The 14,898-nt window shown below is 46.4% G+C and overlaps 11 non-coding genes across 11 annotated transcripts in view; all 11 read left to right on the top strand.

Annotated features, from left to right (window-relative positions):
* The window catches only part of LOC133425663 (5S ribosomal RNA), a 119-nt gene extending 13 nt beyond the window's left edge, over positions 1-106 (top strand). Inside the window, exon 1 of the ribosomal RNA XR_009771134.1 lies at positions 1-106. This exon is cut by the window's left edge and continues 13 nt beyond it. This is a non-coding gene — a ribosomal RNA (5S ribosomal RNA).
* A 217-nt stretch (positions 107-323) lies between these two features.
* Positions 324-442, top strand: LOC133425678 (5S ribosomal RNA). The gene has a single exon (XR_009771151.1). It is a non-coding gene; the product is annotated as a 5S ribosomal RNA (ribosomal RNA).
* A 199-nt stretch (positions 443-641) lies between these two features.
* On the top strand, positions 642-760 carry LOC133425825 (5S ribosomal RNA). Its single transcript, XR_009771276.1, has one exon. It is a non-coding gene; the product is annotated as a 5S ribosomal RNA (ribosomal RNA).
* Positions 761-959: 199 nt separating this feature from the next.
* On the top strand, positions 960-1,078 carry LOC133425685 (5S ribosomal RNA). Its single transcript, XR_009771158.1, has one exon. It is a non-coding gene; the product is annotated as a 5S ribosomal RNA (ribosomal RNA).
* A 217-nt stretch (positions 1,079-1,295) lies between these two features.
* LOC133426046 (5S ribosomal RNA) lies at positions 1,296-1,414 on the top strand. The gene has a single exon (XR_009771486.1). It is a non-coding gene; the product is annotated as a 5S ribosomal RNA (ribosomal RNA).
* A 9,703-nt stretch (positions 1,415-11,117) lies between these two features.
* On the top strand, positions 11,118-11,236 carry LOC133426231 (5S ribosomal RNA). Its single transcript, XR_009771663.1, has one exon. It is a non-coding gene; the product is annotated as a 5S ribosomal RNA (ribosomal RNA).
* A 217-nt stretch (positions 11,237-11,453) lies between these two features.
* LOC133425936 (5S ribosomal RNA) lies at positions 11,454-11,572 on the top strand. The gene has a single exon (XR_009771382.1). It is a non-coding gene; the product is annotated as a 5S ribosomal RNA (ribosomal RNA).
* Positions 11,573-11,788: 216 nt separating this feature from the next.
* LOC133426035 (5S ribosomal RNA) lies at positions 11,789-11,907 on the top strand. Its single transcript, XR_009771475.1, has one exon. It is a non-coding gene; the product is annotated as a 5S ribosomal RNA (ribosomal RNA).
* A 216-nt stretch (positions 11,908-12,123) lies between these two features.
* Positions 12,124-12,242, top strand: LOC133426023 (5S ribosomal RNA). The gene has a single exon (XR_009771464.1). It is a non-coding gene; the product is annotated as a 5S ribosomal RNA (ribosomal RNA).
* Positions 12,243-12,441: 199 nt separating this feature from the next.
* Positions 12,442-12,560, top strand: LOC133425865 (5S ribosomal RNA). Its single transcript, XR_009771313.1, has one exon. It is a non-coding gene; the product is annotated as a 5S ribosomal RNA (ribosomal RNA).
* Positions 12,561-12,759: 199 nt separating this feature from the next.
* LOC133426011 (5S ribosomal RNA) lies at positions 12,760-12,878 on the top strand. Its single transcript, XR_009771453.1, has one exon. It is a non-coding gene; the product is annotated as a 5S ribosomal RNA (ribosomal RNA).
* Positions 12,879-14,898: the final 2,020 nt, after the last annotated feature.

Raw genomic sequence — 14,898 nt, 5'->3', positions numbered from 1 at the left:
CCAGCCTGGATGCGCCCGATCTCGTCTGATCTCGGAAGCTAAGCAGTGTCGGGCCTGGTTAGGACTTGGATGGGAGACCGCCTGGGAATACCTGGTGCTGTAAGCTTTTTCAACCAGCAGAGAGCGCTCTCGCTTAATCTACCCACACATATTTCAACATGGTAACAGCGACAGCTCACGTCCTAAAGTGTTTTGCACATGGTTAAGGCACTTTAACTCCAACAAATATGCGCTTCTAAATTATTATCACCAACAAATCAATGACTTATATTATATGACTTATATTCAACTCCATATAAGAGGTATTTCAAGCTGCAGCTACAGCTTACGGCCATACCAGCCTGGATGCGCCCGATCTCGTCTGATCTCGGAAGCTATGCAGGGTCGGGCCTGGTTAGTACTTGGATGGGAGACCGCCTGGTAATATCAGGTGCTGTAAGCTTTTTCAACCAGCAGAGAGCGCTCTCGCTTAATCTACCCACACATATTTCAACGTGGTAACAGCGACAGCTCACGTCCTAAAGTGTTTTGCACATGGTTAAGGCACTTTAACTCCAACAAATAAAACCAACAAATCAATGACTTATATTCTATGACTTATCTTCAACTCCATATAAGAGGTATTTCAAGCAGCAGATTCTGCTTACGGCCATACCAGCCTGGATGCGCCCGATCTCGTCTGATCTCGGAAGCTAAGCAGGGTCGGGCCTGGTTAGTACTTGGATGGGAGACCGCCTGGGAATACCAGGTGCTGTAAGCATTTTCAACCAGCAGAGAGCGCTCTCGCTTAATCTACCCACACATATTTCAACGTGGTAACAGCGACAGCTCACGTCCTAAAGTGTTTTGCACATGGTTAAGGCACTTTAACTCCAACAAATAAAACCAACAAATCAATGACTTATATTCTATGACTTATCTTCAACTCCATATAAGAGGTATGTCAAGCTGCAGCTTCTGCTTACGGCCATACCAGCCTGGATGCGCCAGATCTCGTCTGATCTCGGAAGCTAAGCAGGGTCGGGCGTGGTTAGTACTTGGATGGGAGACTGCCTGGGAATACCAGGTGCTGTAAGCTTTTTCAACCAGCAGAGAGCGCTCTCGCTTAATCTACCCACACAAATTTCAACGTGGTAACAGCGACAGCTCACGTCCTAAAGTGTTTTGCACATGGTTAAGGCACTTTAACTCCAACAAATAAGCGCTTCTAAATTATTATCACCAACAAATCAATGACTTATATTATATGACTTATCTTCAACTCCATATAAGAGGTATTTCAAGTTGCAGCTTCAGCTTACGGCCATACCAGCCTGGATGCGCCCGATCTCGTCTGATCTCGGAAGCTAAGCAGGGTCGGGCCTGGTTAGTACTTGGATGGGAGACCGCCTGGGAATACCAGGTGCTGTAAGCTTTTTCAACCAGCAGAGAGCGCTCTCGCTTAATCTACCCACACATATTTCAACGTGGTAACAGCGACAGCTCACGTCCTAAAGTGTTTTGCACATGGTTAAGGCACTTTAACTCCAACAAATAAAACCAACAAATCAATGACTTATATTCTATGACTTATCTTCAACTCCATATAAGAGGTATTTCAAGCTGCAGCTTCTGCTTACGGCCATACCAGCCTGGCCACGCCCTCTGACTTCCTGTTTGTGCAGGAAGAGTGACGTGGCAGTTTGGTTCATGGTGGATGAAGGAGAGACAAAGTTCAGATTGGAAAACAAACGAAAAAGGCTCAGAGAAGTGGAGAACAACAACACCTCCCCCGGCAGCAGTTGCTGCAGGGGGGCTACTCCAAGGGAGTATAAAAAAACTAAAACGGATTACTCGGTGATGAAGGTGGATAACGGACTGGACATGAGCTCAGCTATGACGGACAAAATGGAGTCGGAGGGGATCCCAAGGCAAAAGATGGCCCGCGCAATGGTCGGAGCCGGAGAGAAAGAGAAGAGAGCGGGAGAGGGGCCCGAGGCAGAGAAATTGAGAATGGCGGATGAGTGAACGCTGGCGCGACTGGCTGCCGCTGCTCACCGGCACTTCTAAAATTCTCGCTGTCTCACGACCCACATCTGACTGTGCATCCGTGGTCACTCGGGTAAAAGTCCTCACTATTTACTCGTAACGACTAAACGGCTCGATTGTCACTCCTACGTGGCTGTCTTTGCAACGCTTGCTCACCTGCTCTGCTCCGGCGGCTGCCGAGCCCCATCAGGACCTGCTCACCTCGCGTTGCCCGAGACGAGTCCCCACCAACAATGTGGTCTGACGGGATCTACATCTGGTCCGTGCTTGCCTGGATTCTCCTGTTGCTCACTCGCCAGCCCGTGACTGGTCTGCTTCAATACTCAGCGGTGGAGCTCCTGAGACTGCGCTTCCACCTGCACGAGCCTCCGCCGACTGGACTACACCTCCACCCGTACATCGCCTTCCTGCCCAAGCGGAGATACATCCACCGGGGGTCCCGCCGGTGCTTCCGAGAGGATTCCTCGAACCCAATCAAGTCCATTTGGTCCAACTCCCGTCGCTCCCCACTCTACACCGGCCGATCTGCCAACCACAGCGTCCTAGCCAGCCTAGCCCGGTCGGCTAACTCAGCTGTCAAGCGCGGCACCGCCGCTGTCAACTTCGGTCTTCTAAACATCCGCTCACTCACCAACAAGGGGCATCTCATCCAGGATCTCCTCAGCGACCGTAAGTTTGATTTAATTTGTCTAACTGAGACATGGCAACAGCCCAATGACTTTTCCCAACTCAATGACTCAACTCCTCCGGGGTTTGTTTACATCTGTCAACCCCGCTGTACCGGCCGGGGAGGAGGTCTCGCGATAATTTACCGCGAGACCTTGAAAGTCTCGCCGCTGTCTGTCCCTGCCTTCAGCTCCTTTGAATCCACAGTATGTCAACTGTCTGGACCTACTCCCACAACCATTGCAACTGTTTACCGCCCCCCGAAACCAAATGGCGAGTTTTTAAATGATTTTGCTGCTTTTCTCACACACCTTTCCACTCTCTCACCAAACACAATATTGCTGGGAGATTTTAACATACACATGGACAATATAAACCATCCTCTCACAAAAGACTTTACATCCTGTCTTGAGAGCTCTGGATTTCAGCAGCACACCCACTTCTCCACACATTCCAAAGGACACATTTTGGACTTAATTTGCTGCTCTGGTGTCACCCCTTCTGACTGTGCTGCAGCTGAACTCCCCATCACCGACCACTTCCTCCTCTCATTCAACATCGATCTCACTCTGTCCACCACTAAGTCCCCACGTCTCATCTCCTTCCGAAATATTAAGGACATAAATCTGGATTCTTTCTCCTCTAGTGTCGTCAACTCCATGGACTTTGCAGATTTAACCACCCCTGAACAGCTGGTTTCACATTACAATACAGGACTCCATGATATTCTCGACTCTCTCGCTCCACTAAAAACCAGATCTGTTTCTTTCACCCTTTCTGCTCCCTGGTTCACGCCTGACCTTCGGCTCATGAAAGCCAAAGGCAGGCAGCTCGAGCGGCTTCGCAATAAAACTGGTCTGTCTGTCCACAAAGAAATGTACAAAGATCACCTTATGCATTACCGGGACTGTATTACCAAATCCAAATCAAACTACTACTCCAGCTTAATCTGTTCAAACGCAGGCAACACCAAGTCACTGTTTTCATTGCTCAACAATATCACCCGTTCCCCAGTCTCTATTCCACCCCATCTTTACTCAACTGCCTTCTGTAACTCTCTTCTGTCTTTCTTCAACACCAAAATCCTGCAAATCCATCAGGACCTTGGTTCTACCTCCCTCAGCGTCACTTCCGATCTCCAACCGCCCACCCATCCCTTCTCCTCCTTTGAGCTCCCCACCTTCTCAGAGATTTCTGACCTCATACACAGGTCCAAGCCCACCACATGTCAACTGGACCCCCTCCCGACAGTTCTGGTTAAATCCTGCCTCCCCTCTTTGGTCCCCCTCATTTCTGCCATCATCCACTCCTCTCTCACCACTGGATCCGTTCCTTCATTATTCAAAATTGCTGCAATAACCCCAATCCTGAAAAAACCTGGTGCAGATCCTACCAACTTCAATAATTTCCGACCTATCTCAAACCTGCCCTTCATTTCCAAGATCCTTGAGAAAATAGTCGCTACACAACTCCAGCACCATTTATCACTTAACAACCTGTATGAACAATTCCAGTCTGGCTTCCGCCCACTCCACAGCACCGAAACTGCACTTGTAAAAATAACCAACGACCTCCTCATGGCAGCTGATTCTGGTTTACTCACTATCCTCATCCTCCTTGACCTGAGTGCGGCCTTCGACACCATCAGCCACCCCACCCTCCTCAATAGACTTTGCGCCATCGGCATCACCCACACTCCTCTAAACTGGTTCACTTCCTACCTCACTGGCCGCACTCAGTTCATTCAACTTAAATCTTTCACATCCCAGCCTTCCCCTGTCACCTCAGGTGTGCCCCAGGGCTCTGTCCTGGGGCCCCTCCTTTTCATCATCTATCTTCTCCCCCTCGGCAACATCTTCCGTAAGTACAACATCAGCTTTCACTGCTACGCGGATGACACCCAGCTCTACCTCTCCAGTAAGCCCACCTCCACCCTCCCACCTTCGTCCCTCGCTGACTGCCTAACCGATATCAAATCCTGGTTCTCTTCAAACTTCCTCAAATTAAACAGTGACAAAACCGAGGTCCTCCTCATTGGTTCTAAATCAACACTATCCAAAACCGACAGTTTCCCTATACTCATTGACAACTCCACTGTTTCCCCCTCCCCACAGGTCAAGAGTCTGGGTGTCATCCTCGACAGTACCCTATCTTTTCATTCTCATATCAACAACATTACCCGGTCCGCTTATTTCCACTTGCGCAACATCAACCGCCTCCGCCCCTCCCTCACTCCGCACACCACTTCTATTCTTGTGCATAGCCTCGTCACTTCTCGCCTTGATTACTGTAACTCTCTCCTCTCCGGTGTCATTCACAAATTCCTTCACAAACTACAGTTAGTCCAGAATTCAGCTGCCCGCATCATCTCAAGGACCCCATCCATCAACCACATCACCCCCGTCCTACAACAGCTCCACTGGCTTCCAATAAAATACAGAATTGACTTCAAAATCCTCCTCCTAACATTCAAGTCAATCCACAACCTTGCCCCTCCCTACCTGTCGGACCTCCTCCACGTCGCCACGCCCTCACGCACCCTCAGGTCCTCCTCCTCCATCCACCTGACTGTTCCACCTGCCCGTCTTGCCACCATGGGGAGCAGAGCATTCAGCCGCTCTGCTCCCCGTCTCTGGAACAGCCTACCACCGGATCTCAGGAACACCACCTCACTCCCTCACTTCAAAACCAAACTGAAAACCCACCTGTTCAGAACTGCCTTCTCCCTCTGACCCCTCTTGCACTGTGTCGTTGTTGTGGTTTTTATTCTGAGTATTTGTTTACCCCCTAGCTTTTATTATTGTGTTACACTGTTTTTAACTATTGTACGGCGACCTTGAGTGTTCAGAAAGGCGCCTTGAAATAAAATGTATTATTATTATTATTATTATTAAAGTGGAGAAGAGGAGGACGGGAGGACAACACAGCGGAGCGGTGTGGAAGGGGGCAGAGGAGGAGACGGCAGCGAGGGTGGCGGAGCCGAGAGCTGCAAAAGAATGTTAGGATCAAGCGGAAGACCAGAAAAAACTTGTAGTAAATGTGGAGATAGAGGGAGATGATGCCATCTCCCTCATGGAACTCTTGAAAGCTGTGAGTGTTACATGCGGTCGTGTCGTTGGCTGCCGAGTAAAGGCGGACAGAAAGTGGGAACTAACAATGGGCAACCCGCACGGGAAAAACAGACTGTTAGATGGTTTCAAGATAAGAGATTCGCGAGTGATCGCCTCTGAAATAATGAAGGACACGAGAGTGGTCTCATTTTTAAGTCTTCCTATTTATATCACTGATGAGCAGATTTTCACAAAGCTGGCACATTGGGGAGTAGAGCCGGTCTCACCAATCAAGAAGAGAAAATGGCCTGGCACGGACATATTCGACGGCACCAGGTTCCTGAAAGTCAGGTTCCCAGAGTCGGTGGCGGCTCTGCCGTATAGCACGAAATTTGACACGCTCGAGGGTCCGGAGTATTTCAGGATCATCCATAACAACCAAATGAGGGTGTGCAGACTGTGCCTACAGCAGGGGCACATTCTGCGGGAATGTCCTGAGTTCCTGTGTTACAAATGTAACAAACAAGGACACTATGCAAGAGAATGTGCACGCATGACGGAACGAACCGGCGGAGAGCAGGAGGAGAAGGAGGAGAAGGAGGAGACGGAGGAGTTGGTGGAGGAGAGCGAGGCAGAAAAGAAGGAGGCGGCGGAGGAAGAGGAGGAGGAGGAAGACGGAGAAGGAGAGGTTGAGAGCCTGGTGGGGGACATGGAGGAGGAAGCGGTGGAGGAATCGATGGAGGAAGCAGGGAGTGACGAGGGAGGAGATGTCGCAGAGGATGCAAAGGAGGGGAGCAGTGGAGATGAGGACGAACGAGGCGGACAAGATTGGGGTGAAGGACAAAGCAGCGGGGGGTCGCTTCCTTGTGCGCAGCAGAGAGTCACCAGGCGGGGTGGTGAGAATCCTGCTGAGACGGAGGACGTGGAGACCGGAAACGGAGCGAGGGGGATATCGAGGAAAAGATCAGGTACGAGAAAAGGGCGAGCACAGAAGAAACGTATGCACAATGAGGAAACTTCTAATATCCAGCGGTGATGGTCCGTTTCTCCTCCTTATCATGGTCTTAATGCCAATAACAGTGGCATCCATTAATGCAAACGGGCTGAGAGACAAGACGAAGTTCGAAAGCATGATAAGATTAAGTAAGGCGGATGTAATATGCTTACAAGAAACTCATTGGGATGCAGTAACGGAGCGAGACATGATAAAGCTGTGGGATGGGGAATGCTTCTCTAGCCATGGAACTAACATTGCAAGGGGAGTGGCGATTTTGTGTAAAAGGGACAGTGGAATTAAGGCCACGATGAGGGCTAAAGATGGAGAAGGAAGATGGATTAATATAGATTGTGTAGCTCAGGATGTGAATTATAATATTTTAAATGTCTATGCACCGAATACAGAAGGCGATCGCACAGCCTTCTTTAGGAAATTTTATAAAATAGCCGAAAAGTGTGATGTTATAATAGGAGATTTTAATGTGAAATTGTGTCATCTGGATATAAACGAAAGTTGTGTATGGAGACAAGATGCCTCAAGAAAGGTTCTAAATGACTTTATGATGGTTAACAACTGGTGCGACGTATGGAGAGTGAAAAATCCTGATAAGAGGCAATATTCAAGGGCGCAAGTGGTTCAAGGGGTTCTAAAACGAACCAGAATTGATTTGTGCTTAACAAAGACATCGCATATACGATTATTTAATAATGTGGATTATAAATGGATACACTTAAGCGATCACGCCATACTATCATTAGAAATGGGGGAACAGGAAGAGAAAAGGGGAGGGGGGACATGGCACTTAAATGCACATCTCTTGTACGATGTGAATTATAATAGAGCCATTAGGCAACTAATTTTGAGCGTAAGCTCACAACCGGGTTTTGAAAAGAATATAATACAAGGCTGGGAGGACTTGAAGACAAAAATAAAAGGGAAATCCATACAATATGCGAAAAGGTTTCGGGCGAGACAACAGAAGAAAGAAAGAATGCTAAGAGCAGAAATCGAAAAGGTTGAGAGACAGAAAGGCTCGGAGGGGAATAAGTTAATAAGATTGCATACCGAGTTAAAAGAGTTGGAGAGGTTGAAATGCGAAGGGGCTATATTAAGGAGCAAAGCGCAGTATGCGGTGGAAGGAGAAAAAAATACCGGCTTCTTCCTGAACTTGGAAAAAAGAAGGCAAAACAAATGCTACATAGCGGAAGTGATGAATGAAAAGGGAGAGACAACAGCTGACTTTGTAGAGATCTTAGAGACAGTCCAGAATTATTATACCCATCTTTTTGAAACAGAGGGGACAGATGATGGGATAACAGAGGAGATCCTGGCAAAATGTGAGATGAAGTTAGCTGAAGAAGACACACTCATGTGCGACCAGGAGATGAAGGAAGAGGATATTGATTTGGCAATAAAACAATTAGTACTAAATAAAAGTCCAGGTAGTGATGGACTAACAGCGAATTTTTATAAACAATTTAGTGATATATTGAAACCAATATTGTTAAATTTATACAGAACAATAGAATTAACACAATCCGTGCCGGCATCTATGGCAAGAGGGATCATAACGATCATATATAAGAAAGGGGATAAACGAAATCTAGCCAATTATAGGCCTATAACACTACTAAACACGGATTACAAAATATTGATGAAAGTACTAGCAAACAGAATAAAACAGGTCGTGCACACTATCGTAGAGCCCTCTCAGGCTTATAGTGTGCCGGGAAGGGAAGTTTCAGATATTTTGAATACTGTCAGAGACACAGTAGAATTTTTGAAAACTACCAGCAAAGAGGGCATTCTGGTCTCACTGGACTTCAACAAAGCCTTTGATAGAGTCGAACACAAATTTATGTTCAAAGTTTTGGAGAGGGTGGGATTTGGAGCGCGTTTTCTCGGGTGGATTAGGTTAATGTATGCCAACGCCACTGGCAGTGTGAAGTGTAACGGGGTGGTTACCGATCCTTTTCCGCTTCGAAGGTCGGTGAGACAGGGATGTCCACTGTCCTCAATTTTGTATACAATAATCGTGGAAACACTGGGTGTCCTTATTAAAAAAGATTCAGAAATAAAAGGTATAGAATTACCTGGAGGGGAGATGTGCACCATACAACAGTTTGCTGATGATACCACGTTACTGATTAAAGACATAAATAGTGTACATAGAATAATAAACTTGGTAGAACGATATGGTAGAGCCTCAGGAGCTAAAATAAATCCAGATAAATCAGAAATCATGTTCATCAATATGAAGGGACCGCCGCAAAATGAATTACCGGTACAATTACAAGCAGAACATATCAAAATATTGGGTACATACATTGGGGTAAACAGTGAAACGGCCAGGGACATGACATGGACTAGTATAATTAAAAGGATAGAAGCAATTTTGTGCTATTGGCGAATGAGGAACCTGAAACTCAATGGGAAGGTGGTGGTATTAAATAGCTTGGTAATGTCTAAAATATATTATGCACTCACGGTGATAGATCTACCCTTATGGGCACTAAACAAACTAAATGAGATTATGACAGTTTTCTTGTGGGGGACAACGGTGGGGAAAATCGCAAGAAAAACATTAATAGGGAAATATGAAGAGGGAGGGCTAAAATTACTAGACATAGAAAGTAAGAAAAATGCTTTCAGGATTAAATTGGTCAGAAAATATCTGTACGATGACACGGCTTACGGCTGGAAGGGTCTTATGCAGTTTTTTTTAAATCGAGTGCTCGGAATAGGAGATTTTGTCCTGCTTATGAAACCGAAGAGGCCGATGACAGCGGGAGTCCCATTATTTTATAGGGAGGTCCTCGAAGCACAAGCTGGCTTCCTGGAGCATATAGAATATGAGGCGAATTCTATAAGCCTAATAAGAGAACTGCCGATATTTTTAAATAAATATATAAAGAAAGAAAATAAAATGTTGTATAATAACAAAATGATAAGAGCTGGACTAGTACAGCTGAAAGATATAATGTATGAATTTGTGCCCGGTTTTTTGCCGACGCAGGCCGTGGTGGATAGTATAAGGGAAGTTGATTATAATTCAACATACACGGTCATAGAGAATTATTATAAGACTATTCAGAGAAGTATCCCACAACAATGGAGAAGGCTGATAGAAACAGGTACAGCTAGAGATAGGACAAGCAAACTCCCAGAGCTGGGAATTAAGCGAGAGGGGGAAAACAAGAGCTTCAGTCTGATCTCCTGCAAGGAAATCTACGAGCGTTTTTTAGTGAACGTCACGAAATCACCGGCCTCCTTGTCGTATTGGAGCAAGGTCTTTCCACAGAAAGAGTGGTGGAAAATATGGGAGAAATGGAAAGTACAGGGTAACAGCATCGAGGCTGAGGACAATGATTTCAAAATAAGACACAATAAAATTTTTACTAATGTGGTTTTACATCAACTGGATAAAGCTGTAGACAGAGATTGTGATGTTTGTGGCTTATTGCCGGAAACGCTGATGCATATGTTTGATATTTGTCCTGAGTTATCTGGCTTTTTTGGGTTATTGAAGAAATGTCTAATAGAAAAATTGGGAATGGTGTGGGACGGAAGGGATTCATGGGAGTTTTTTCTTTTATTTGGAAACTGGCAATACAGTAAAATTAGAAACGAAATGCTGTGCAGATTTATGTTGAGCCATGCACGATGGGCAATAAGGGCACGAAGAAACAAGGCACACACACACACAGGATTGTGTGGAATTGGCAGCTCTTTTTGGACTGTGTAGTTGGGAAATTGTGTGTTTAAAAAAAAAAAAAAAAAAAAAAAAAAAAAAATTGGCTACTTCATCTTTTGAAAATTGTGCACAGTGATCATATAGTTGGAGTGATTTTTCACCCTGTGGGATGGCTGAACGAATGATGCTGGGTTTTGAAATGCCACTATGTGCAAATCAGGTTTGTTTTTGTAATTCGAGTGCTGATGTTGTTTTTCTTTTCTTTTGAAAAAAGGACCTGAGTGTAAATGTCACAGAGAGAGGAAAATGTGTTGGAAATGGATACTGTAAACAAAAATATATTTTTTTTGTAAATATATTTTCATAATAAAAGACAAAAAAAAAAGATGCGCCAGATCTCGTCTGATCTCGGAAGCTAAGCAGGGTCGGGCCTGGTTAGTACTTGGATGGGAGACCGCCTGGGAATACCAGGTGCTGTAAGCTTTTTCAACCAGCAGAGAGCGCTCTCGCTTAATCTACCCACACATATTTCAACGTGGTAACAGCGACAGCTCACGTCCTAAAGTGTTTTGCACATGGTTAAGGCACTTTAACTCCAACAAATAAAACCAACAAATCAATGACTTATATTCTATGACTTATCTTCAACTCCATATAAGAGGTATTTCAAGCTGCAGCTTCTGCTTACAGCCATACCAGCCTGGATGCGCCCGATCTCGTCTGATCTCGGAAGCTAAGCAGGGTCGGGCCTGGTTAGTACTTGGATGGGAGACCGCCAGGGAATACCAGGTGCTGTAACCTTTTTCAACCTGCAGAGAACGCTCTCGCTTAATCTACCCACATATATTTCAACGTGGTAACAGCGACAGCTCACGTCCTGAACTGTTTTGCACATGGTTAAGGCACTTTAACTCCAACAAATAAGCGCTTCTAAATTATTATCACCAACAAATCAATGACTTATATTATATGACTTATCTTCAACTCCATATAAGAGGTATTTCAAGCTGCAGCTTCTGCTAACGGCCATACCAGCCTGGATGCGCCCGATCTCGTCTGATCTCGGAAGCTAAGCAGGGTCGGGCCTGGTTAGTACTTGGATGGGAGACCGCCTGGGAATACCAGGTGCTGTAAGCTTTTTCAACCAGCAGAGAGCGCTCTCGCTTAATCTACCCACACATATTTCAACGTGGTAACAGCGACAGCTCACGTCCTAAAGTGTTTTGCACATGGTTAAGGCACTTTAACTCCAACAAATAAGCGCTTCTAAATTATTATCACCAACAAATCAATGACTTGTATTATATACTTATCTTCAACTCCATATAAGAAGTATTTCAAGCTGCAGCTTCAGCTTACGGCCATACCAGCCTGGATGCGCCCGATCTCGTCTGATCTCGGAAGCTAAGCAGGGTCGGGCCTGGTTAGTACTTGGATGGGAGACCGCCTGGGAATACCAGGTGCTGTAAGCTTTTTCAACCAGCAGAGAGCGCTCTCGCTTAATCTACCCACACATATTTCAACGTGGTAACAGCGACAGCTCACGTCCTAAAGTGTTTTGCACATGGTTAAGGCACTTTAACTCCAACAAATAAGCGCTTCTAAATTATTATCACCAACAAATCAATGACTTGTATTATATACTTATCTTCAACTCCATATAAGAAGTATTTCAAGCTGCAGCTTCAGCTTACGGCCATACCAGCCTGGATGCGCCCGATCTCGTCTGATCTCGGAAGCTAAGCAGGGTCGGGCCTGGTTAGTACTTGGATGGGAGACCGCCTGGGAATACCAGGTGCTGTAAGCTTTTTCAACCAGCAGAGAGCGCTCTCGCTTAATCTACCCACACATATTTCAACGTGGTAAGAGCGACAGCTCACGTCCTAAAGTGTTTTGCACATGGTTAAGGCACTTTAACTCCAACAAATAAAACCAACAAATCAATGACTTATATTCTATGACTTATCTTCAACTCCATATCAGAGGTATTTCAAGCTGCAGCTTCTGCTTACGGCCATACCAGCCTGGATGTGCCCGATCTCATCTGATCTCGGAAGCTAAGCAGGGTCGGGCCTGGTTAGTACTTGGATGGGAGACCGCCTGGGAATACCAGGTGCTGTAAGCTTTTTCAACCAGCAGAGAGCGCTCTCGCTTAATCTACCCACACATATTTCAACGTGGTAAGAGCGACAGCTCACGTCCAAAAGTGTTTTGCACATGGTTAAGGCACTTTAACTCCAACAAATAAAACCAACAAATCAATTACTTATATTCTATGACTTATCTTCAACTCCATATAAGAGGTATTTAAAGCTGCAGCTTCTGCTTACGGCCATACCAGCCTGGATGCGCCCGATCTCGTCTGATCTCGGAAGCTAAGCAGGGTCGGGCCTGGTTAGTACTTGGATGGGAGACCGCCTGGGAATACCAGGTGCTGTAAGCTTTTTCAACCTGCAGAGAACGCTCTCGCTTAATCTACCCACATATATTTCAACGTGGTAACAGCGAAAGCTCACGTCCTAAAGTGTTTTGCACATGGTTAAGGCACTTTAACTCCAACAAATAAGCGCTTCTAAATTATTATCACCAACAAATCAATGACTTATATTATATGACTTATCTTCAACTCCATATAAGAGGTATTTCAAGCTGCAGCTTCTGCTAACGGCCATACCAGCCTGGATGCGCTCTGACTTCCTGTTTGTGCAGGAAGTGTGACGTGGCAGTTTGTTTGAGCAAGACACCAGGGAGCACGTGGTGGAGGAAGGAGAAGGAAAGATCAGGCCACAAACCTCCTGAAAAGAGAGTGGAGGAACCACCTCCCCCCCCCCCAGCAGCTTCGCTGTTTGGGGGGAGTTTGTAACGGACGGACGACATGGCTTTGAACAATGGCAAACGGAATGCAGACAATGAGAAGGTCGACCGAACCTATGAGAAGGATCTGACTATTGAGGTGGAAATAGAGGGGGAGGACAAACTTTCGACAATGGATTTGCTGAGGATAACAAAAGAGAAATGCGGAATAGTAATTGGGTGCAGGTTCAAGACGCCCCGGAAGTACGAACTGACTATGAAAGATGCGGCTGGGAAAGAAAGATTAATGGAGGGTTTGAGAGTCGGAAACAATACGATCACCGCCAGAGAGATAAACAACATCGAGATGGTGGTATCATTCATGTCGTTGCCAGTTTACATCACGGACGGAGAAATTCTGGACAAACTGGCACTTTGGGGTGTGTCTGCCGTCTCCCCTATAAAGAGGAGGGTGTGGCCTGGGACTGACATCGCGGAAGGCACTCGCTTTGTCAGAGTGAGATTCCCGCAGGGAGTATCATCGCTGCCTTACTCCACAAAGTTCGAAACATTACAGGGCATGGATCACTTTAGAGTGATCCATGACAAACAAGTTAAAGTGTGTAGACTGTGCATCCAACCGGGACACATTATGAGGGAGTGTCCGGACTTCCACTGCTATAAATGCCTGAAACAAGGACACTTTGCGAGGGAGTGCGTGGAGGAGTTCCATGCAGAAGTTGATGAGGAGGAGGAGGTGGAAGAGGAGATGAGGGAAGCACTGGCAGGGGACGGAGATGAACGGGAGGAGACCCCGTCACCGGCCGAGAGGGAGCAGGAGAGGGAGAAGCTGCTGGCTGAGGGAGTGGAGACGGAGGATGGGCGTGGCCCCCAGACTGCGGAGCCGGAGGCGGTCGGAAGGCTGGAGGTGAGCCGCAGCGCAGCTGCGCCCCATCAGTCCATGGAGGACGTGGGTATCGGGAGCAGCATGGACGAAGTGATGATGGAGGGAATCGGCTCGTCGGTGGAGGAGAATATTGGGGGGGAGGTGGTTGTGGTTCCACCACCCGATGTCCATGCCACTCGCCCCAGGGACAGATCCCCTCATTCGGCAGGCGCCAGAGTCGGCAGTGATCGCACGGGGGGGGTCCTGACGAGGGGAAGAGGTAGAGCCGGCAGCGGAGTCAGGACCAGAGGGGGTCTTTCCTCTAGTTCTGTACCTGTGAGGGATGAGAACCTGGCAGGAAGTGAACCAGCTGATGACTCCCAGGTATCACTTGAATCTTCTGAGGGGGAGGACACAGATCTCAGTGCGGTATTTATTAACAAATTGAAGAGGAAGGCGAAAGTGAAGAAGGGGTTAAGTGTGAAAAAATAGTGTTTATGGGTTCTTGTCTATATATTTTGCTTGAGTTTTGTTCATTTCTCTTTTTCTTTTTTTCATCATGACGTTAAGTTTTTCTTCTCTAAACGCCAATGGCTTGAGAACAGGAAATAAGTTACAAAGGGTGATCAATTTATGTAGCACAGACATCATATGTCTGCAAGAAACACGATGGGATGAGGAGGTGGTGAAAATGGTAAGGAAAATTTGGCCAGGGCTTCTTTTTTATAGTAACGGAACTACGACTGCAAGGGGGGTGGCAATACTTTTCAAAAGAAATACAGCA

This window comes from Cololabis saira, unplaced genomic scaffold, assembly GCF_033807715.1.
Source record: "Cololabis saira isolate AMF1-May2022 unplaced genomic scaffold, fColSai1.1 scf025, whole genome shotgun sequence".
NCBI lineage: Eukaryota > Metazoa > Chordata > Actinopteri > Beloniformes > Belonidae > Cololabis > Cololabis saira.
The sequence above is the reverse complement of the archived record's forward strand: the minus strand, read 5'-3'. Positions and strand labels throughout refer to the sequence as shown.